The 23,284-nt window shown below is 46.0% G+C and overlaps 1 protein-coding gene across 2 annotated transcripts in view; it reads left to right on the top strand.

The window, feature by feature from the left end:
* The window catches only part of Caln1 (calneuron 1), a 462,493-nt gene that overhangs the window by 418,973 nt on the left and 20,236 nt on the right, over window positions 1-23,284 (top strand). The window lies entirely within an intron of this gene.

Genomic DNA, 23,284 nt, shown 5'->3' with positions numbered 1-23,284 from the left:
CCTAAGTAACCTCCCAAAACTGCCTCTTGCTTGTCCATTAATTCAATTCGAAAGGATTTCTGGAGCTTTTGTTTCCTCGTAAATGTCCTTACTAAGAAGATAAGTGCACTGAGGATATTATTTTGAACCTTTAAAAATTGGCGTGTGTGTGCTCGCACGCACGTGCACACACACACGCATGCCACAATGCTCATGTGGAGGTTCAGAGAACAATTTGCAAGAGTTGGTTCTCTCATTCCATCATGTGGGATTCAGGGATTGAATTGTATACTGGAATGTTTCTAACCTCTTACAACACACACACACACACACACACACACACACACACACACACACACACACACACACTTGAGCCCAGAGCCCAGCAGATGCTAAGCAACTGACTGTTCAACTACCGGACAACGCCCCGAGCCTGCTTTTTACTCTTTTTTTTTTTTTTTTTGTTTTTTTTTAGCTGGGGACCTAACCCAGGGCCTTGCGCTTCCTAGGCAAGCACTCTACCACTGAGCTAAATCCCCAACCCCTGCTTTTTACTCTTAATTCTGAGGTCGTATCTCCTTGTGTTGATCAGGTTGGCCTTGATATTCCAGTCTTCCTGCCTCAGCCTCTTCTGGTAGCTGGGATAGTAGGCCTGCATGCCCAGGCGAGGCTTTCTACTAATCGTGAAATCTATGTTGATTCATCTCCTGCAGGACCACTGTGCACTTTAAATAGTTTACACAGGCTGGGCAGTGGATGTCATGCTTTCTGGCCATGTGCATGGATGACTCATAGTCTGCTGTCTTCTGGAGATGAATCATCACCACCTCGCTAGGTGTCAAGCTCCTACTGAAATCCCAGAGGCATCTCTCTATGTGCATATGTCAGGGATAAGTCCAAGCAAGGTTTTCTTACCATATAGTAAACCTGGTGTATGTGTGTGTGTGTGTGTGTGTGTGTGTGTGTGATATATATATATATATATATATACATATATATATATATATATATGAATGAATCAGAGGACAAATTACAGGAATCATTTTCTTCCTTCTACCATGTAAGTTCCAGAGATTGAACTCATGCTTGGTAGCTTGGTGGCATGGGAGCCATCTACCTGTCCTCCGCCTTATTTCAGAAGGACTGTGTCTCTCACTGAAGCTAGAACTCACCAACTAGGCTAGACTGACTGACCCAGTGAAGTCCCAGGAACCTCTTGTCTCTGCTTTCCCATTGCTGGGATTAGAAGTTGCTACCACTGTGCCCGGACCTTCCCTGAGCACCAAAGATCTAAACTCCGGTCCCAAGGCAGTGAGGAAAGCACTTTACCAACAGAACCATCTCCCTATCCCCAATTAAGCCGTCTTTTTCCCCCACCAGAGCTGAATTATCATTTCCCATCAGACCTTCATGTCAGAGGGACTGCGTACTTTATACGCTCAAGCTCACTTCTGCTAGAGATCTGAAGTCAGGGGGGAGGCTGTTCTCCATCAGATGAAGGAATCACAAAACGGTCCATGTGCACTGTCATGAGCTGCTGCTTCCTTAATTCAGGAGGGTAAAGCCCATCCTATTTTCAAACCATGAGATGTTGTCTTCTGAAATTGGTAGCTGGCCACCATATGCCACAGCCCTGGCAGAAGCTACAAGGGCAGAACAGTTCAGCCCACTTTTATATCTATATATTTGGGGGAAGTTTATTTTTTTTTCTTATTGCATTAGAAAGACCTTGAGTCTGTGAGGTAGTAGGGTGGGTCAGTACCTGGTGTGGGGGACCTCCCCCTTCTCAGAGGTGAAGATGAGAGGGGTTATGGGGGAGGGGCTGTGTGAGGGGGAAACTGGGAGGAGAGGGGGCTGTGATGGAAATGTAAAAATAGATAGATAGATAAATAAATAAATGGGAGGGGTGAAGAGAAAGACTTCAAATCTCAAAGTATATGTAAGATATACTTTCTTTTAAGATATATTACCCAATTAACAATAAAAACTAGACAGGCAGATTTTTAGGACTTTTTTAAAAAAAAGTATATCTGTGTGCACACAGAGATGCCCACAAATGTGAGAAGAAGGTGTCTAATCCCTTGGAGCTGAAGGTACAGGCCGTCCTGAGCTGCTGGATATGGGGTACTAGACAGTAGTCACTTTTAACCTCCGAGCCACCTTCCCAGAGATCGCTTTCTTCTTCACTCTAAGGACATTTTAGGGCATTGTTTCTATTGCACTTCTTCACAGCTGTTTAGGGAGATCGGCTTTCCATATGTCTCTACCCTGAGTTCTTCATGCCTGTCATCTCCTCTCGTAGCTTTGTGTCCCTAAATCTTTTGTCCTGTGAGAGGAAAGCTAACGATATTTATTTTGCCACCTGAGGTAAAATAATTTTATCAGCTGTAAATTCCTTCCTTACTGACTATATTCTTTTGAGTTGGAGTGTGTGTGTGTGTGTGTGTGTGTGTGTGTGTGGTGTTTGAGACAGGGTTTCTGTGTATATCCCTGGCCTTCCTGGAACTCACTCTGTAGACCAATCTGACCTCACACTCTGAGAGTTCTTCGTCTGTTTCCTGAGTGCAGGGGTTTAACCAAATCTGGCTTTTTATTTCAACATCCTTTCTTATTAAGATATTGGGTTAGGGATATTGGGTTCGATACTCTCCCCATTTCTCCAACAAAATCCTTGGCTAAAGCAACTTAAATGAGGAAGGGTTTATATTGGCTCGAAGTTTGGAAGTACAGTCCGTTACAATGCAGGGAGGAAGTGAGAGCAAGGAGGGTATGAGCTAACCGGTCACACTCAGATGCAGTGCAGGCCCTCAGCTTGCTGTCTCTGTTCAATGCGGTCATGTGATGCAGCCTGTAGGTTGTGTTCACCAGAAGTTAAGGTGGGTCTCCCTACCACGGACAGTTTAACCTAGATAATCCCTTATGGAGATGGCCCGAGGTTTACCTCTTCCGTGATCCTAGATCTTGTCAGCATGACCGTGAATCTTACCGATCGTATCAATCTTCCAAGTGAAAACTCCCAGCTGTTTCCCACCGCAGCGATGCACAATGCGGAGAGCTTGGAGTAAACAGAGTTGATGCATTTCTTCCAGAACTTTCTTCGTGTTGACCCTCTAGCTGTGATCACTGCCTGCCCTTTATTTTTTTAAGTACTTAATATGGAGTTGCTGGTTTTATGGCCTCCATTATCTTGGCTTTTTTTTTTTTTTATAATGTGTTTGTTTTTCTTTGGCTGATTAAAATTTCACGGGCAACAAATAAAACTTAAAAGGATGAGGCCGGGATGTGTAATAGAATCCAATAAATACAACATTACGCTGCTTAGCCTCGGGCTCAGCTTCGGAGCTCAGAGGCTGCGCCACCTGCCTTGGCCGCAACCTGTTTGTGAAGAAGAAGAGAGAGACTAGGGGCTGGGCGGATGGCTCAGTGGGTAAGTGCCTGTCATCTAAGCATACCGACCCGAGTTCTCCCTCCAAGGGTCACGTAAAAAGACGGGCATGGTGACCTGCACATGTAATCCCAGTGCTGGGGAAACAAAGTCGAAAGAATCCTGGGACCCAACCGCTAGCCATCCTAGCCAAATTGGTGAGAAAAATATGTAAATTATATATATATATATATATTTCTACATTTAAAAATAAGGCAGGTGGCTCCTTAGGAGCAACCCAAGGTCATCTTCTGGTCTCCATATGAATTATGTGTGTGCATGCACGCGCACACACACACACACACACACACACACACACACACACAAACACAGAGTTCAGACCATGGGTTAACCAGAGTCTGATTTTCTAGCCTTGTTTCAAAAGTGACAAGTTCTGCCACTTCACGCATGCCATGTTTCTGACCTAGTTATTAAGGACACCATCCCTAACCACAGGGCCTTATTCAAGAACCGATGAAGCAAGCAGAAGAGACACGGTTGTTTGCCTGAATGCTGTACCAGCGTCCAGTCTGGTTCCAGTAACAGGAACTGGCAAGGCTGGGGCATGGGTTATATAAAAGTAGAGCCCAGGGAGTCACCAAGGGCCATGTTTGTGGTTCGGTTCCTCAAACAGAGAACTAGACCATGTTTCCTTATACTGTATCTGTGTTCCGATGACTAAAAGGTGACTAACACAGTCTGCATTTGTGACACAGTTAAGGACAGAGGATCATGGTGAAGCTAGAAGAGGTTGTTGACCCCTGTGGGGTTCCGTCTGGGAACCAGAGTAGGGTCACAGATGCTCTAAGTTCTAAGGTTCTAAGAAAAGAAATAGCCAATTTGGTTTTGTATTTTAAAGTGTGTGTGTGTGTGTGTGTGTTGTGTGTGTGTGTGTGTGTTTGTCTGCATCTGTGCATATGTGTGTGCTCATGTGTGTGCATATGTACATATGTGTATGTGCATGTGCTCCTGTGAACATGCACGTGAAGCCCAGACATCAACATTTGGGTGTTTTCCTTAACAACCTTCTTACTTTTTCTGTTTTTGAGTCAGGGTCTCACCCTAAGTCATAAGCTCACGAGTTCTGCCAGGCAGGAACCTCTGAGTCCCCGCCACTTCTCCATTGCTGAAGCTACAGACATGCGTGGCCATGCCCAGCTTTTACATGGGCACTAGAGGTACAATCAGCTCCTCATGGGGAGGTTAGAGGACAGTTTAGTTTGAAGGTTAGGGGTTGGAAGGAGTCAGTTCTCTACTCCCACCACGGGGGTCCCAGGGATCGAACTCAGGTCTTTAACTTTCACAGAAAGCACCTTTACCCACTCGTTGGCCCCTTCATTTCAATTTTTAATTCAGAACCAAGCTCTTACTTTCTCATTTTTAACATGGTTGATGGCATTTCCAGAGTGCAGCTGAGGGGCATAGACTTCTAGGTCCATATTAGAGTTTCTTCTCCACTCGCCCTGCACTGGAAAAAAAAAAAAAAAAAAGCCGCCTCCTCCCTTCAGTCTTCTGTTTTCTTATTCTCTATGCAGTCACCTCCTTCCTTTTTCTCCTTCATTCAGTGTCCATCCCATAAACTCCTGCACTTTCTGGGCTTTAACAGTTGCCATTAGATGTTATTCTGTTCCCCGTCTGAGCTTCCTAACATGATCGGTAGCGTTTTGGTATCATCACTAACACTGCGATGACATTGTCAACAGCCAGAGGCCGGCTTCAGTGTTCTTGTGTCACCGCGACCCATCTCATCAGGGACTTCCGTTTGCTGTTTGTTTTTCTCTATACACAGAGATTTTTCTCAATGCGTTGGATATTTTATGCATTTTCCGAGACACTTTTCAAGACATTTATTCAGTAAGCGCTAATTAATGCTCTGGCCTGGTGGGTGACTCGAGGCTGTGATTTCAGCTCCTCTGAAGACGGAAGCAGGAGGATTACAAATTCAAGTCCAACCTGGGCAATTTAGTGAGACTCTGCCTCAAAAGCGAAAGGAAGGCTGGGCTCCTGATTCATCAATAGAGAACACGCCCAGAACATCCCAGGATGGAACTGGGGATGTGGCTCAATAATAATAGAGCACTTTCCCAGAATCCTCCGGGGACAGGTTGGGGGCGTGGCTTAATGGTAGTGCATCCATTTTGAATGTGGAAAAAAGAAGTGGGGATGAGGAGTCCAAGAGCATGGGGAGAAGGAGGAAAAAGAAGAGAATCGGTGGGGTGGGGTGAAGGAAAGAAGGGAGCAGGGGAAGGGGAAAGAAGGAGGGAAGGAGAAGGGAGGGATAAAGAGAGCGAAAGCGAAACACCACCGATAATGCCCAGGAAGGTGGGAGGTTCTTAAATTCAAGTCTAGCCTGGAGTACTTAATATGAGCCCTGTCTCAGAAGTAATTGCGTGTCTTGGATGATGGGAAAATGGGGTATACTGAAGGAGGCAAGTAACACAAAGGCCATCCATCCAGCTGCTGTGTGGAGTGCCAGACAGAAGCTGTCAAGAAAAGCTTCAAAGTATGAATGACATTCCTTTAAGGAGGAAAAAGCAGGTCTGTTTCCACTCTGAAGAGCTTAAATTTCACGGTTCTCAGAGAAGATTCTCTGTTGAATCGTCTCTTCATCCGGGAGGGGAAAAAAATGGACACCAATAAGGAGGAAATGGGCAAGAAAGATGCTTCAGCAGTTAAGACCACTCACTGCTCTTACAGGGACCCGAGTTCGGTTCCCAGGTCCTACATCAGGCAGGTGACAGCCTCCTTTAATTCTAGCGCAAGGTGATCCGACTTGCAGCCTGTATGAAAACCTGCAAATGCACGATGCACATAAACTCATGCAGGCACACACACATACACATAAATAACGTTTAGATTTTCTTTGGACTGGAGAGAAGGCTCATTGACCATGGGCACTTGCTGTTCTTGCAAAGAACCGACGTTTGGTTTCCAGCACCAACATGGTGGTTTCCAACACCGACATGGTGATTCCCAACCATCTGTAACTCCAGTTCTGTGGGGTCCGTGTCCTGGCCTCTGCAAATGCCTGCATACATGGGAGGCATATACTCAGGGAAGTGTGCATACACATAGAAATAAATAGATCTGAAATTTAAAACCTATTTTCAAAGAGATGAGCCTGGCTCTCCTGCCGTTAGCAAGTCTATCACAATTGCGTATTGTATTTGTGCCATGTTATATTTTTATGGCATTTAACACTTCTCAGTGCATCTGGTCCTAACCAAGCCTTTATACGACTGAGCAGGTGCCATTCTTTTTTTTTTTTTTTTTTTTTTTTGAAGCTGGGGATCGAACCCAGGGCCTTGTGCTCGCTAGGCAAGCACTCTACCACTGAGCTAAATCCCCAACCCCGAGCAGGTGCCATTCTTAAAGCCATTAATATATCATTGATATTTGTATTCTCCTTTCTTTATTGTATGTGTGCATGGGAAGCATCAGAGCGAGAGAGAGAGAGAGAGAGAGAGAGAGAGAGAGAGAGAGAGATGCATGTTTCTGTGTATATACATAAGAACTAGGTGTGTGTGTGCATATATGTTCCTGTGTATCTGAGTGCTAGCATGCCTGTGCCATGATGTGTGTGGAGGTCAGAGGGTAAACTCCCTGTATACCTTGTTTGAGACAGGGTCTCTTGTTTGCCTCTGACGTGGCCTTGGGATTCTATCTTTCCCTCCAATTTCTCCAAAGCAGTGGTTCTCAACCTGTGGGTTGCAACCCCCTTGGGGTCCCGTATTGGATCTCCTGCCTATCAGATATTTACATTATGATACCAGTAGCAAAATTACAGTTGTAAAGCAGCAATGAAATCATTGTATGGTTGCGGGTCACGGCAACATCAGGAGCTGTATGAAAGGGCTGCAGCATTAGGAAGGTTGAGAACCACTGCTGTAGAGGACCACTGTGATTACAGACATGCACCATCACATCTGGGTCATCCTACTTTTATATGGATTCTGGGGATCCAAACTCAGGCCCTCACGTTTGTGGAGCGATCGCTTTACCAGTGAGCTATCTCTCTGGTCGCTCGTTTTTCTTTAATTATCGTTATGAACTAGCTACAAAGTGGATAGAGTTACAGAATTTAAGCTTTGAAATGACCCGCTAGGGGATAGCGAAGGAGTTAATAGGAAAAGCCTTCCTAGACTGAGTCTAGTAGTCCCTTGTCTCCCCTAGCAGCCACCTGCTCAGATGTCCACCCCACCTGAATGCATCTGCATGGGGAGGCTGAGGGCTGAGGGGTGTGTGTGTGTGTGTGTGTGTGTGTGTGTGTGTGGGAGACAGAGACAGAGAGAGAGAGAGAGAGAGACACAGAGAGAGACAAAGAGAGACAGAGACAGAGACACAGAGAGACAAAGAAAGACAGACAGAGATAGACAGAGAAAAGAGACACAGAGAGAGAAACAAAGACAGACAGACAGAGACACAGAGACAGAGAAAGACAGACAGAGAGAGAGAAGACAAAGAAAGACAGACAGAGAGACAGAGACAAAGACAGAGGTGCTCCAATGCCCACAGAGGCCAAAAGAGGGCATCAAATACTGTGTACTTGGAATTGTAAGCACTCGTAAGCTTCCTGATATGGATACTGAGACTCAAACTTGGGTTCTCTATAAGATCAGCAAGTGTTCTTATCCTCTGACCTATCCTTCCAGCCTCCATCAGCTGGTTTAATATGTCATAAATAAGCTCAATTTTTAATAATTTTCATAATCCTTGGTGCATCACCGAAACACAAAACCTACATGCAGAGACATTTTTTATAACCACAGAGTAAAGCAAATATAACCAAAAAGGGTACCGTAACCCAAGTAACCCAAAATGCATTTAAATAGAAGAATAGATGTTAATATGTCACACACACAAGTCACGTTCTGCAAGTACACTTTGTGCAGAGATGTATGAGTTTTGTTTATTTACTTAACTTATTACCTTGAGACTACTAACCAGGTGGTTTTTGATTCCCTGCAACTTTTCACATTCGATTTAATAAATTGAATATTAATTCAACAACAACAGCAACAACAAAACAGGGTAGCAAAAATCTGCAAACTATAGAAAACTGTGCCCCTTCTTTTTGTTATTGTTGTTGTTGGGTCTTTTGGTGGGGGGCAGACATGGTGGTGCCCAGCTAAGGTGGCACTTAAGAAGCTGTGGCAAGAGGATTATAAGTTCGTGATCAGCATGGGCGACATACTGGATTCTAGGCCGACTTGAGCAACATAGTGAGTTGCTGACGACCGGGACTGCACGGTGACCTTCAAGCCAACCTGAGCTTTCGAGGAAGATAATGCCAAGGAAAGCAGCTTAAAGATGAAAGGTTTATTTCAGTTCATAATTCCAGGTTACAATCTATCATTGCAGAGAAGTCATGGTAACAGGAGCCCGAGAAAGCTGGACGCATCACAGCCATGGTCTGGAGCGAAAAGCAATGAGTGCGAGCACGCTTGATGCTCGCTCGTCACTGTCTACCCTCACACAGTTCAGAACCCAAACCCAAAAGCCATACTGCCCACTTTCAGGCTGGCTCTTCTCAAACCAACTAACAACCAGGACATCCCCCTGCAGACACGCCTACAACCAAAATATCCATACCACCCCACAACCAAGACATCCCCCTACAGACACTCCCACAATCAGGTCCCCCCTACAGACACGCCCACAACCAAGAGGTCCCTTTATAGACACGTCCACAATCAGGTCAGCCCCTTACAGACACGCCCACAACCAAAACATCCCCCTACAGACACGCCCACGACCAAGACATCCCTCTCTAGACACGCCCATAATCAAGGCTGCCCCCTAAAGACACGCCCATAATCAAGGCTGCCCCCTACAGACACACCCACAATCAAGGCAGCCCCCTACAGACACACACCTGGGGCTTAGATAATCTCTCACTGGGACTCTCTCCCCAAAGGATTCTAGATTGTCTCGAGTTGACAATGAAACTAACGAACACCCCAGATGAGGCTCCTGTGATTGGGATGTTGCTGTCTTTGGGGCCATAATTCAGCCTGAGTCAAACACAGTTCCAGGAGAACAGAAATGGCTGCATTCCCTGCAGTCTCAGACGTGGGTCGTCCAGTAAGGTGGGTTGCACGGGTTCAGAGGGCCGCGAGTTACTATTTTGCCGGACATCTTCCTCCACCCTCAACCCTCGAACAGCTGAAATGGAGTTCAGAGAGCTGCAGTGGGCCTCCCCTTCGACCTGTGCTCCCAAACTACACCTATTGTTTTACCAGGGCACTGCTACACTGCGATTAGCTCTATTTTCAAAGGAGACACATCTTGTTGAATCACAGTGCCACCTATTCAGTAGGGAGGTGCGTGCCCTCTGCCCACTTCTGGTTCCATCAGCCCACACGCCAAGGCAACTCTTTTTGTAGCCTTAGTCTGAACGCCTTCCTCCAAATAGCTACATAGGTCTTCTTAGTATCCTTCAAGTTTCATTTTGCCCTTTACTGAGCCCTCTCACTGACCCTCCCTGTGACAAAAGCTTTCTCTATTCAAGTCGCTTATATATCAATATGGTGGTCTGGTGTTTGCATATTCTCAATGGAGTCTTCTCATAGATTTTCACTTAATAAAATTTGAAACACGGTAGTAATACATTGACTGGGTTAGCCCGCACTTTACTATGTAATCCAAGGCAGCCTTAGACTCCTGCCTCAGCTGCCAAAGGGTCAGGATTATAAGCGTATCCTATCAGGGCTAGCTCTCTCTGTGGCCCAGTTTCTGTTGCTGTGATGGAAATATCCCCCAAGAGAAAGGTATGGAGAGAGGAAAGGGTTAATAACTGACCCTTCCAAGTACCAGCCCTTGTTTGAGTTGAGTCAGAAACTGGGGCATCCAGTCACATCCCGTCCACAGTCAAGAGCAGGGGAAAACCAGTGGATTCGTGCTTCTGGCTTTGCTACGTTTCTTGCTTGCTCTCCGTTCGCTTTCTTCACCCTTATACGAAGATGCCACCAAAGCCTAACTCAATGAACCGCTGAATTCATGGGGGTTCCTTCAGGAGTATGTGTGAGGTGTGACTTACAGGAACATGTTCAACTCAAAAGCAGCCGAATCACCAGAAACCCACTTTAGCCTGGGTGACAACACATGATCTGAAGCCATGGTGCTCTCTGTGGGGGGTTGGAGGCAGCTGGCCAGGAGAGAGTCTCCCCTAGGTAGCTGTGATGGCCAGAGTCTGCTCACCCAGCATCGTTCACTGCTTCTGTAACCTTGGGGAGAGCTACCTCTTAGCATCTTGTGATTTCTAGCATCTTGCTAGAGTTCCAGCTTCCCTAAGCATGGGAAGTTCGCTTTCTTCCTGAATCCCATGAGCGTCCCCTTCCTGGAAGAAGTGTTCCAAATGGAAGGAGATTACTGTATAGCAGTAGGACGACACCCTTTTAACCAGGCACAGGGAAGAACAGGCATATAGAATATTCCAGAACTCATTTGACCCCCTTTCCCCAACTCCCTCAAGGTGAATTAAATTGCACTGTGAAATGAATTCCACACCTGTGAAGACTGGAAGAGTGGAGGATTAACCTAAAATCTGACTTGGGAAGATGTGGTCCCCTACAGTGCTGGTCTCTGTAGGAGTCTGGGAGGGGGAAGACCTCACAGGCAGCCTGTGGTGTGCCTCAGGCTTTGTCCTTTTAGTGGCCTGGCTTTCATCTTGTTTAGAATTCAGAACTTCACTGCGGCCAGGGCCCCCTGAGGCTCCTATCACAGCGGGGACAGCAGTTCAATTTCTCTTCTCCACTATGAGTCTCAACTGGATGTCTTCTTGCAGAAGATACTTTTCCTGGCCTCCTTATCACAGACTTGGGGGGGAAGAGTGCATAGGTAGGGAAGGGAGAGAGGGAAAAAATGGAGGGCTAACATTTATCCATTCAACAAACATGCGTAAAGCACTCACATGCTCGTGTCTAGCCACTGAATTCGAGGTGGTACATATTTTCCAAGGGCTCTTTATCAACTGGCAGAGGCTGACAGAGAAACAGACAAAATTAACTTGCAGGCCGGACACAGTGTTTGAACCTGTAATTCTATATGAGGGAGACTGAGGAAAGAGAAGTAACCAGAGCTTGAAGCCAGTCTGGACTTTGAGAGTGATTTCCGGGGCAGCCTACATTACAAAGCAAGATCTATTCTCAAACTACGTTGTGCTGAGGCCGTAGTCAGTTAGCAAAAGGCTTGCCTAGCACACACGAGCCCTGGGTTCATTCTCCCAGTGCCATGAACACTGGGCATGGTGGTGCATACTTAATAAGAGATTGGGATTGGAGATAGGAAGATATCTAGAGCGAGCTGGCTAGCAGCCTAGCCTGTTTGGCAAGTTCCAGGCTGGTGAGAGATCCTGTCCTATAAAGAGAAAGGTGGGTGACAGCTAAGGAATGATGTCCAAAGTTGTCCTCTGGTCTCCATAGACATGACTGCACAGAGGTACCTATATGGAGGTGTGTGTGTGTGTTTGTGTGTGTGTGCATACGTGCACGCACGCTTTATGTCCTAAAGAAAGAGAATGACTTGCTTTTAAAAATTAAATCGAGATAGCTGGAGAGAGAGATGGTTCAGAACACTGGCTGCTATTCCAGAGGACTCAGGTTCATTTCCCAGGGCTCTTAATAGCAGCTTACAACTATCTGTAGCTCCAGTCCTAAGGGACCCAGCGCCCCCTTCTGGCGTTTTTGGGCACTGCATTCCTGTGGCACACAGACATAAACACAGGCCAAACAGACATGTGGAAATAATAATAACAGCATGTTCGATCTATATTAGTTAAAAAGAAATAAAGTAAAACCAAATCAAGGGAAAATGACAGAAGGCACCCTGTGACAATCTCTTTATACTCTGATCTGAGAAGATGCTGCACAGAAAGCTGAGATTTAACAGTGGGGGAAGGACAGAGAGCTGGAGAGATGGCTCAGAAGATAAGAACACTTGCTGTGTAGGCACGAGGTCCTGAGTTCAAGTCCACAACACCCATGTAAAAAGCTGTGTATGGCCACATGTACCTATAACCTCGGCGTTGTTGGGGTATGGGGACAAGAGGACCACTGGGTTTGCCAGCCTTGCTCCAGGTTCAGGGAGAGGCCCAGCCCTGAGGGAATAAAGTAGAAAATGATACAACACGACGAGAGATGTCCTTCCTTGACCTGTGGGCATGTGTGCCCTCACACACACACATGGGCATCCACCAGGTATTTATTACACGGAAGAAAACAAAACCATAAAAACAAGACAGTAAATCATGGCACTTTGGGTCAAGAAAGAAACAGACTAAAATTACAGAACCAAAATAAAGGCAAAAATCTGGTCTTTGGCTCGGCCAATCAGAAACAGAATGAGGGACTCAGGAGATGTCTTTTGGGAAATCTGAGTTCAGTTCTTAGCGCCTGTATTGGGGAATCTCACAGTCACTTGTAACTACAGCTTCTGGGGGCTCTGGTGCCCTCTTCTGGCCGGTATGGGTACTGCACAGAGAAAAGGAGAGGAGGAGGAGAGGGAGAGGGAAAGGGAGGTACAAACACATTACTGAAGAAATGGCAAACTGGTTAAGAGCTTTGCTCCTGCAAAGGAACGAACTGAGTTCAGTTCGTAGCACATGTATTGGGGGGTGCACGACGACTTGTAACTCAAGCTCCAAGGGATTCAACGCCTTCTTCTGAGTTTACCTGAACTCATGTGCATGCATGTATGCACATGTTCTTGCGCGCGCGCGCACACACACACACACACACACACGAATAAAAAAAGTTAAAAGAAGCAGAGTGATCTATGCATGGCAAGAAAGAGAGAAGAATAAAAAAAGAAATGTACAGCCCAGAACGCAGACATGAAAATTATTAGGGAAGAGTTGAAATATATGGAAGAACAGGATAGACAGCTAATTAGGAGTAATTTGTGTTCCAGAGGAAAAATCGAACTAGAACAAAAGAGGAGTTGTCAAACGGTTGCAAGAAGCACACAGGAGGCAGAACACAATGTTGGTATAAAAATAAAAAAAAAAACCCTGGCTAAACTGGAGCCAAGATTATTACAGAAACATATGTCTAAATATGGCACAGAAACTGTGTGTGTATGTGTGTGTGTGCGAGCACGCGCGCGCGCGTGCGTGCATGCACGTGCAGGTGCACATGTGTTTACTCTCAAGGGTAGAGAAAAATTTCTACGGGTGTTAGAGACCAGTTAAAGGATATTGAAGGAAGAACACTTAGGTTACTCGCCCAACCCCGGACAGAAGGAACTAGAAAACTCGGCTTAGCGTTCTTTGAGTGTGCATCTTTGTGTGGGGGTCTAAGCACCAAGTGTGTGTGCGCTTTACTGAGCTGTGCCCACACCCTCAGCTCAGGTATCAATGTGGGGACACCTGTGCAATTTTTCGATGCTATACCAAACCAAGGTGTCTATCACAGGAGAGTGGAGGAGTATGGTAGGAGCTGGAGAGATCGCTCAGTGGTTCAGAGTACCCGTTGCTCTTCCTGAGGATCCAAGTTTGATTACCAGAGTGTACATAAGCTGTTTGTTAATCCAGTCCCAGGGACTCTGGCGCCCTCTCCGGGACTTCACAGGCATTGCATGCACGTGGTACACAGACAAACATGCAGATAATATATTATGCCCATACAGTTTTACAAAACATTATTTTTTTAAGGTATTGTGAAAAATATAATGTCTCGAGCCAGCAAAATGGCTCAGAGAGAAAAGCACAGGCCAACAATCCTGGCGACCTGAGTTATATCTCCAGGACCCATATGCTAGAAAGGAGAGAATCAACTTCTCCAGGTTGTCCTGTGACCTCCACGTGTGCTCTGTGAACTCCACATGCACACAGACACGCCAACTAACTAACTAACTAACTAACTAACTAACTAACTAACAATAAAAATTTAAAATAACTTTAAGACTCTCAGAAAAGGGAACATTCACAAATGCTTCAAATTAGTAGCTCTTTTAAAATTTTCTCTAGCAGATGAAGTCTTTAACAGTCACGTACCCAGAGGTGGGATTCTCCCAGACAAATAGAAGTGAGGAATGGAATTCATGTAATGTCTTGAGTAGCAGCCCACGGTTACAAATCGTGTCACCCAATCCCGTGCGGAATCAGTATTTTTCTGCAAAAAGACACAAGGGGTATGTTTTAGGGTGGGCGGTGTTGTTTTGAGATGGGACAGCACTATATAGTCCCGGCTTCTCTGGAATTTGATATGTAGACCAGGCTGGCCTCAAACTGGAAAAGATTCACCTGCCTTGGCTTCAGCCTCCTGAGTGCTGGGATTAAAGAAAAGCACCGCCATGTTCAGCTTCCGGGAATGTAATAAGTCCGCCCTAATGACGTCGGTGTTCAGGCCAATGATGGAAACATGTTAGGGAACAAGTCTAGAAGGGGAGTGAGTAGCTTCTTATCTTACCCAGGGAGGAGAAGGAAGCAAGCTCCATTTTTTTTTTTTTTTCTGAATTTGGCCTGTTAAGTCATACATCTGAGAAGAAGAAAAAAAAAAAGCAAATTTAAGAGTTGAAAAATCTGGGGCTGGAGAGATGGCTCAGTGGTTAAGAGCACTGACTGCTCTTCCAGAGGTCCTGAGTTCAAATCCCAGCAACCACATGGTGGCTCACAACCATCTGTGATGAGATCTGATGCCCTCTTCTGGTGTGTCTGAAGACAGCTACAGTGCACTTATATACATAAAATAAATACATCTTTTAAAAAAGAGAGTTGAAATCTGGAAAGCAGGAAATAAAATATCAAAGTAGGTCCAAGCAATCATATAATAATATGGCGTGCATCTCCACCATGAGGGGGGCAGAGACTGAAAGTCTAATTTTTAATGGGTTTAGCTTATATTTTCAATTAAAATATAATTATGTCACTTTCCCACTTTCTTCCCCTCCTGTTTCCCCCAACTCCTTCCCACCATGCTGTCAGATTGATAACCTTTTTCTTTTTTATTGTTATGTATACATTACACGCACACACACTCACACACACACACACACACACACACACACAACTGCTGGATCTGTTTTTGTCATTTGTGTGCCTATGGTTTCAGAACTGACAATTCTGTATTATATAACCACTGTGTTAACCCTGGGAAATGTTAATTTCTCCTCTCTGGTCAGGTATTGGTTGCCTGCAGTTCTCTGAGGCATGAGACTTTCCCCTCCTTTGCATGTCCTTTGATAGTGATTGGTTAGGAGTTACTTATGCAGACACAGAGAAAGACACACAGCCAGCTTCCTCATGTCCTGGCTCTTACAGTCTTTCAGTCTCCCCTCCCAAGATGTCCCTTGAGCCATACATGCAGGAACTGCAGACAGATCAATCCATTGAGACTAGGATCCCCCCCCCCATAACCCATTGGCCTCAGCAGTGTGCCCAGTTGTGGTTTTCCGTGATGGTCCCCATTTGCTGTAAAGATGCTTCCTTGATGAGGGGCGGTAGCTGCGCTTATCTGTGGGTGTGAGGTAAGATTTAGAATGTACTTAGGAATTACACTAGTCTTGCGCAGCGACAAGAATGGATTCTCTTCTAAGACCTCTGACCTCATTGGCTCTGGGTAGTTGATAGGTTACTGGTAGCAGTCATGATTCCCCTCCTGTCGAGTAGGCCCTAAGTCCGCTCAGGCAGCTGCTGGTTACCACCACAGGTGAGTGCCACTATTGAACCTTCAGCTCTGATGCCAATGCTGGTCATTGTTGTTCCTAGGTGTCAGGACTTTTAACTGCTTCCTTCCCTCGGCAACTTGCATGATACTTTCTGGTCCTGTGGAAGCGAGACTGCAAGGAGGAGATTTGGATTCTGCAAATCTCCTCCTTGAATGATCTGAGTACTGACACTCACTATGTAACCAAGGAAGACCTTGAACTTCTGACGGTCCCAGGGGCTGGTCAGTCCCAGGAAACCTGGTTTGTGTGGTACTAAGGACAGAACCAAAGACTCGCTCAGCAAGCACTCAGATAGCTGAGCTGCGGTCACACCCAAATCCGATTTATTTTCACACGAACTCTGCTCCCCTTTCTAGACCCATGCCTGTAAAACCACGCAGGAAGGTTAGACATCAAAAGGGGCACAAGGTCAGGTGTCACTCTTCAGGGACCATCCATGTTTTGGTTACAGCCTGGAACTCGCCAAGCAGGCTAGCTTGGCTGTTACATAATCCCACAGAGAGAAAACAAACTCATCTGTACCGATATCATAGTAGACTTTTAACGGAAGCATAAGAAATTCCAAGAAACGCTTGCTGGATGTTGATCAAAGGTATCCTGAATGTTCTATGGGGAGGCTGCTCACCTGCTGGCCTTTGTGACCTCCAAATGCTTCTCTGGTATTTTCATGTTCCACATGCTCTTCTCTGGGGGTTGTCACCCTTCAGGTGCCTTTTCCTGTCAACCTAACACAAATGACTTCCAAATCCATATCATTAACCTGTCATGTCTACGTTCCATCTCTTAGTTGTTCTGTTGAGACTGTCACGCTGGGAGCTCAGGGAACACACCCAAAATTTAACTTGTCACCTCTCTCTAAGTCAGAGAGAACGAGTGAGATCCGAGAGTGCATGGGAAAGTAGGGTCGGGCTTTGGTTATCATCTGAAAGAAGAGAGAAGAAGCAGGGAGCGGGGCTGGAGAGACGGCTCGGCAGTTAAGGGCACTTGCTCCCTTTATAGAGGACCAGAGTTTGTATTCCAGCCCCCACACTGGGTTGCTCACAACCACCTTTAGCTCATGCCCTAGGAGGCGTAAAGCCCTTTTCTGGCCTCTGTGGATACCCACATAGCATTCAGTAAACACACACACACACACACACACACACACACACACACACACAGATGCACACACAAATCATGGTGATAATATCTTCAAAGAAAGAAAAAGCAAAAGCTATACTTTTCTAAATAACTCAAAAAGGTGGGCAGTCCACAGAGCTACAAGATGCTCTAAGAGCAGAGGAGGGGCTCTGGGACAATGTCTCGCTAAGGGGATAATTACTCTTCTAAGCATGACTTCGGGTGAGTCAGTTTTCCTTAGGGATGGACTACTGGGTAATTGATTGACTGATTGACAGTCTAAGCTGGATAAGGAGACAATAGCATATAATAATATGGATAGCTTCAATACAAAGTCCCCACTCAGGGCCAGAGGAAGATTTCATTTTGTGTGTGTGTGTGTATGTATGTACGTACGTATGTATGTATGTATGTATGTATGTATGTATGTATGTATGTATGAATGTATTTTGGAGACAGGGTTCTTTTTGTGTAGCCCTGACTGCCTTGGAACTAACTCTGTTGAGCAGGCTGGCCTTGAACTCACAGAGATTTGCCTGCCTTTCCCTCCCCAGTGCTGAGATTAAAGGCATGCACTACCATTCTCTTTTAAATTAATTGAGGTGGTTTGTATGTGCTTGGTCCAGGCAGCGGCACTATTAAGAGGTGTGGCCTTGTTAGAGTGGGTGTGGCCTTGTTAGAGTGGGTGTGGCCTTGTTAGAGTAGGTGTGGCCTTGTTAGAGTAGGTGTGGCCTTGGTGGAGGAAGTGTGTCACTGTGGGGGTGGGCTTTGAGACCTTCCTCCCAGTCACCTGGGAGATAGTCTGCTCCTGGCTTCCTTTGGATGAAGTTGTGGAACTCTTAGCTCCTTCCTCAGTGTCAAGCCTGCCTGGACGCTGCCCTGCTTCCCGCCATGATGATAATGGACTGAACCTCTGATCCTGCAAGCCAGCCACGTTTAATGTTCCCCCTTATGAGAAGTGCCTTGGTCATGGTGTCTTTTCACAGAATGGAAATCCTAAGACATTAATGTTTGTTTTTAATTGCGTATCTGTATGCGTGTGCACCTGAGTGCAGTATCAGCGGTGGACAGAAGAGAGCTCAAATCCCCTGAAGCTGGAGTTACAGGCAGACGTGAGCCTCCTCACATGGCTGCTGTGTAAGAGCAGTGTTGTGTATGCTTAATGGTAGAGTTGTCTCCCAGCACCTGGGTCTCGTTCTTTTGACCAGGAAGAAGTAGCATTGTCTTGTTGGACCTCAATGAAATCCAGATATCTCCACCCTCTTAAATGGCGATTTAAACCCTAAGTAAGATTAAGTCTGATGTTCTCCTATCTAGTATCACCAGGAAAATGGACACAGGAGGTGAGGTCCACCCTCAAAGGCCTCTAAGGCTAGTGTAATATCTTTTAGTACTGCCGTGGTTGAGGGAAGATGAGCTAATCATGGTGGAGACTTTGCAATGGTACAAATGCTCACCCATAGTCATGAACAAAAGGGAGAACAGAAGAGACCAGAGTCCCGAAATTTCCCTATGTGACTGCAATCGTACTAAAGTAAACAGAGGACCACCTACTAGACTCTACTCCTTGAAATATTCTAACACTCCCCAGTAACACCGCAGACAGTAGACGACACCTTCAACACATGGGCTTTTGAGAGACACATGTTTGACCAGTCACTGGCTGTGCCCAAGCTTTTGCACCAACTGGGTCTCAGAATGTCCCGGGGGAGAAAAGCAACTTACTCACAGGAGGAGAAGCTTTCACTTACACTTCCAGGTCATAATCCATCATTGAGGGAAGTCAGGGCAGGAGCTCGAGACTGGAATCTGGAGACAGGAAGCTTGGAGGGTGCTGTCTGCTGTCTTGTGGAAAGGCTCATTGTGTACTAACTGCTTTAGAGACAGCCCGGGACATCAGCCCAGGGAAGGCTTCCAGTCGCAACAAGCTAGGCTTTCCCTCAACTAAGAATCAAGACAGTCAGTCCCCTACAGACATGGCTACAGACCAGTCTGACCCTTAACTCCTCAGTCCAGGCTTTGCTTCTCAGGAGACTCAGATGCCTCTAGGCCAGTTCAAATGGACAAGTTTGCTTGGGTGAGAGTGTGTGTGTAGTGTGCAGGCAAGCATGTGTGCTTTGTGTGTGTGCATTGGTGGATGAGAGAGGGAGAGAGAGTGTGTGTAAGGACCACCTCTCCTCAGGAACACTGTTTACCTTGTTTTTTTTTTTTTTTTTTGTTGTTGGGGTTTTTTTTTTGTTTTGTGTGTGTGTGTGTGTGTGTGTGTGTGTGTGTGTGTGTATTTTCTCTATCTTTATTAACTTGGGTATTTCTTATTTGCATTTCGATTGTTATTCCCTTTCCCGGTTTCCAGAGCAACATCCCCCTAACCCCTCCCCCTTGCCTTCTACATGGGTGTTCCCCTCCCCCCAACAATCACGTTCACTGGGGGTTCAGTCTTGGCAGGATCAAGGGCTTCCCCTTCCACTGGTGCCCTTACTAGGCTATTCATTGCTACCTATGAAGTTGGAGCCCAGGGTCAGTCTATGTATAGTCTTTGGGTAGTGGCTTAGTCCCTGGAAGCTCTGGTTGGTTGACATTGTTGTTCATATGGGGTCTCGAGCCCCTTCAAGGTCTTTCAGTCCTTTCTCTGATTCCTTCAACGTGGGTCCCGTCCTCAGTTCAGTGGTTTGCTGCTGGCATTCGCTTATGTATTTGCTGTATTCTGGCTGTGTCTCTCAGGAGACATCTACATCCGTTTCCACCTTGGGTTTTTTTAAAGACAGGTTTTCTCACTGGCTCTAAGCTCACTAAGAAGACTAGGCCAACTGGACAGAAAGTCCTAGGGATCCTCTTGTCTCTACCACCTTGTCTTGAGTTCCTGCCCTTGGCTCACCAGTACTGATATTATGGGCCTAGACCACCAGCCATGATTTATGTAGTGCTGAGATAGAACCCAGGACTTTGTGTCTGCCGAGTGAGGACCCTACTGACTGCATCACGCCCCATAGCCACTATGCTACAGTCAGTCTTGAGAGAAATCTTAAAATGTGGGTCTACTGCACATAATTTACGTGCTAAAAATAATGAGAGGCATGTGGGTAGGTCTCTTAAAATAGCATTAGATTCTAAAAGTAACTCGAGAAAAGTTTGAAAGCTGAATTGATGGGTCATCGTGAGAGAAATACCTGTTGGTACCATGTTCCTGTTTTATAGAGATTTCTTTCTAAACTTTAAGAGATGGGCATCCTGACAGTATAGATGACATATGGAAAGTTGCTTGGCTGGGTTTGTTTAGACGTCGGTATCCTGTGTTAGACAGCATTGTATCACTAAGACAGAGTAGTCAGAAGGTACTGTGGTGAGGAGGGGGGCTCTATCTGAGCTCACAGTCAAAGGGTATTCAGTCCATGGTTCCCGAAGTCTTTGGCAGATGAAAACTGCTTATCTTATGATGGGAGAGAAAGAGAGAGAGAGAGAGAGACAGAGACAGAGACAGAGACAGAGAGAGAGACAGAGAGACAGACAGAGAGACAGACAGACAGAGAGAGAGAGAGAGAGACAGAGAGAGAGACAGAGAGAGAGAGACAGAAAGTCAAAGAGACGGAGAGAAGAAGAGTCTAAGGTCTTCAAAGACACACTCCCAGTGACCTCCCAATCAGAACTTACCTCCTAACAGCCCATTCAGCTATGGATTCTTTAATGGATTCATCCACTGATAAAGTCAGCATATCCAGAATCCAGTCTCTTCTCAACAGTACCACCAGCTAAGGACCAAGATTTCTACCCATTGCCTCTGGGGGCCTGAGGGACATTTGGTCTACAAGCCACAGTATATTCTTTGTGGGTGGGGGGGAGTCCCAAAGAACTCACTTTGTGGACCAGGCTAGCCTCGAACTCAGAGATTTGCCTGCCTCTTCCTCTGCCTCTGCCTCTCTCCCCACCCCACCTCCAGTGCTAGGATTAAAGGCATGTGCCACCACTGCCCAGTGCACCCCAATACACTCTAATGACTACAAGCCTAAACAATGGAGCTAGGAAATCTGTATCTTTAGTTCCCTTCCCTTAACCTCTGCTCAATCTTTTCGCCTAGTTTCTGAATGGCAGCAATCTCTTGAAGTTGTATAATTATTTTCCAGGCAGCTTTCCATGTCTTAGCTTGGTCTTCCAAGAAGTAGTGACTTTTTTTTTTTTTCTGCCTAAAGAAGCTGTTTGATGTCAACACTATTCATCTCTGGCCATGGCAGAGAATCTGTTCTGGCTTTATTATGTTGCTGTGATAAGACACACTCAGACCAAAAGCCACTTGGATAACTGAGGGCTGCTGTCATTGAGGGTTGTTACACTTCTAGGGCACCCTCAGTCATTAAGCAAAGTCACGAGGCAGAAATCTCGGAGGAGTGCTGCCTCTTGACTTGTTCACTGACTTGTGCTCAACTGGCTTTCTTAGACAGCCCCAGGCCACCTACTCATGGAATGGTACCGCCCACACTGGTCTGTACCACCCGCTCTGTTCCAACACATCAATTTACAATCAAGACAGTCCTCGACAGATCTGCCCACAGGCAGATCTGATCTGGTCACTCCTTCAACTGAGATTCCCTCCTCAGGTGACTCTAAGCTGGGTCAAGTTCACGGTTAAACCTGACTAGAGCAGGATCCCAATCTTCGCGTCAGAATTATCCTCTTCTGCATTCTTTGTGCCTCGTTCCTGCGCATGGGTGGGCTGCTAACACTCCGCTCGTCTATCCAGTATAAAAGGATGTTGTGCCCAGCTTTACGTCAGATTCATCCCCAGCAGTCACTAAACTGCAATGCGGAAAGCACATACAGTTTATGAATGCCCATCTGCTGTTCTGACTCACAGAGAGCTTTCAACTCGCATCGTCTTGCTTTTTCCCAGCAAGTTTCAGTATCTCAATTTAACTTCCTAGAACGAGGTGCATACTTCTCAAATCTTTGAAAAGACCAAGAGGAGAGGAATGTTCAGGACCTGCTTTCGGTGTTGTGTGGGTTCAACTCAATCATGGGCTTCCGTGCTTACCCTAAGTGTGATGGCTAACCTTCTCTGTCAGTTCCATAGGATCAAGGATCACGCAGGATACGGGCCTCTGGTGCATACCTGTGAGGGGTTTTCCAGATTAGGTTAGCAGATGGAGGTAAAAGAATAGACCTTAGGTCTCGTGGGCTGGGGTCCTGGACTGAATAAAAAGGAGGAAGTGAGCTGAGCACCAGCTTCGGTCTCTGATTCCCGGCGCAATGTGATTGGCTGCTTCAAGCTCCTCCTACCTTGGTGGACTGTACCATTTTGAACTGTGAGCTCAAATAAACCAATGCTTCCTTACGATCATTTGCCTGGTGTTTGGTCATAGGCAGTGAGAAAAATAATGAATCTACTGTATTAGTTCATTTTCCATCACTTTGGTAAAATCCCTTCTAAAGAAGAGACAGTGACACAGGAAAGGCACGGGCATGCTACTGCCTCTCACTTGGTCCTAATGAAGGTCTCAGGGTAGATACCATCACAATGGCAGGATCACTTGCAGCAGAGATCACAACATGAGTTAGACAGTCAGAAAATGACTCAGGGGTTAATCTCTTACTACAATTAGGCTCCTGGTTCTGGGAAAAAGTCTCAGTGGTTAAAGCATTTACCATGTAAGCCTGAAGAAGAGTTCAGACCATGGAAATGGTCCGTTGGCATGGTATAACACCTGTCATTCTGACTTTGGGCTGCAGACCTAGATCTAGGGAGACAGGCTAGCTAGGACTAGCCGCCATGTTGGTGAGCTCTGAGTTTGATTGAGAGCTCCTGTCTCAATACACAAGGTAGAAAAGCAATGGAGGATGATTCCAGACATGAATCAGGCCTCCGCATGCATGTGCACCCATGTATACATGCATGTGCACACATATACACACACTTACACGCGTGCATGCTCACTTGTGTGCATGTACACACACATACACACGTACACACACTCACACACACGCATGCACACACACGCACGCACACACACGCACATACACACACATGAACATGCACACACACACTCGTAGAAAAATTGAGATCTGTCTTGGAACTAAGATTCCCTTCACTAGTGATACCTTCAGTGA

This window comes from Rattus rattus, chromosome 16 (assembly GCF_011064425.1).
Source record: "Rattus rattus isolate New Zealand chromosome 16, Rrattus_CSIRO_v1, whole genome shotgun sequence".
Lineage (NCBI taxonomy): Eukaryota > Metazoa > Chordata > Mammalia > Rodentia > Muridae > Rattus > Rattus rattus.
Note: the sequence above shows the minus strand (reverse complement) of the source record. Positions and strands in the feature narration are given on the sequence as shown.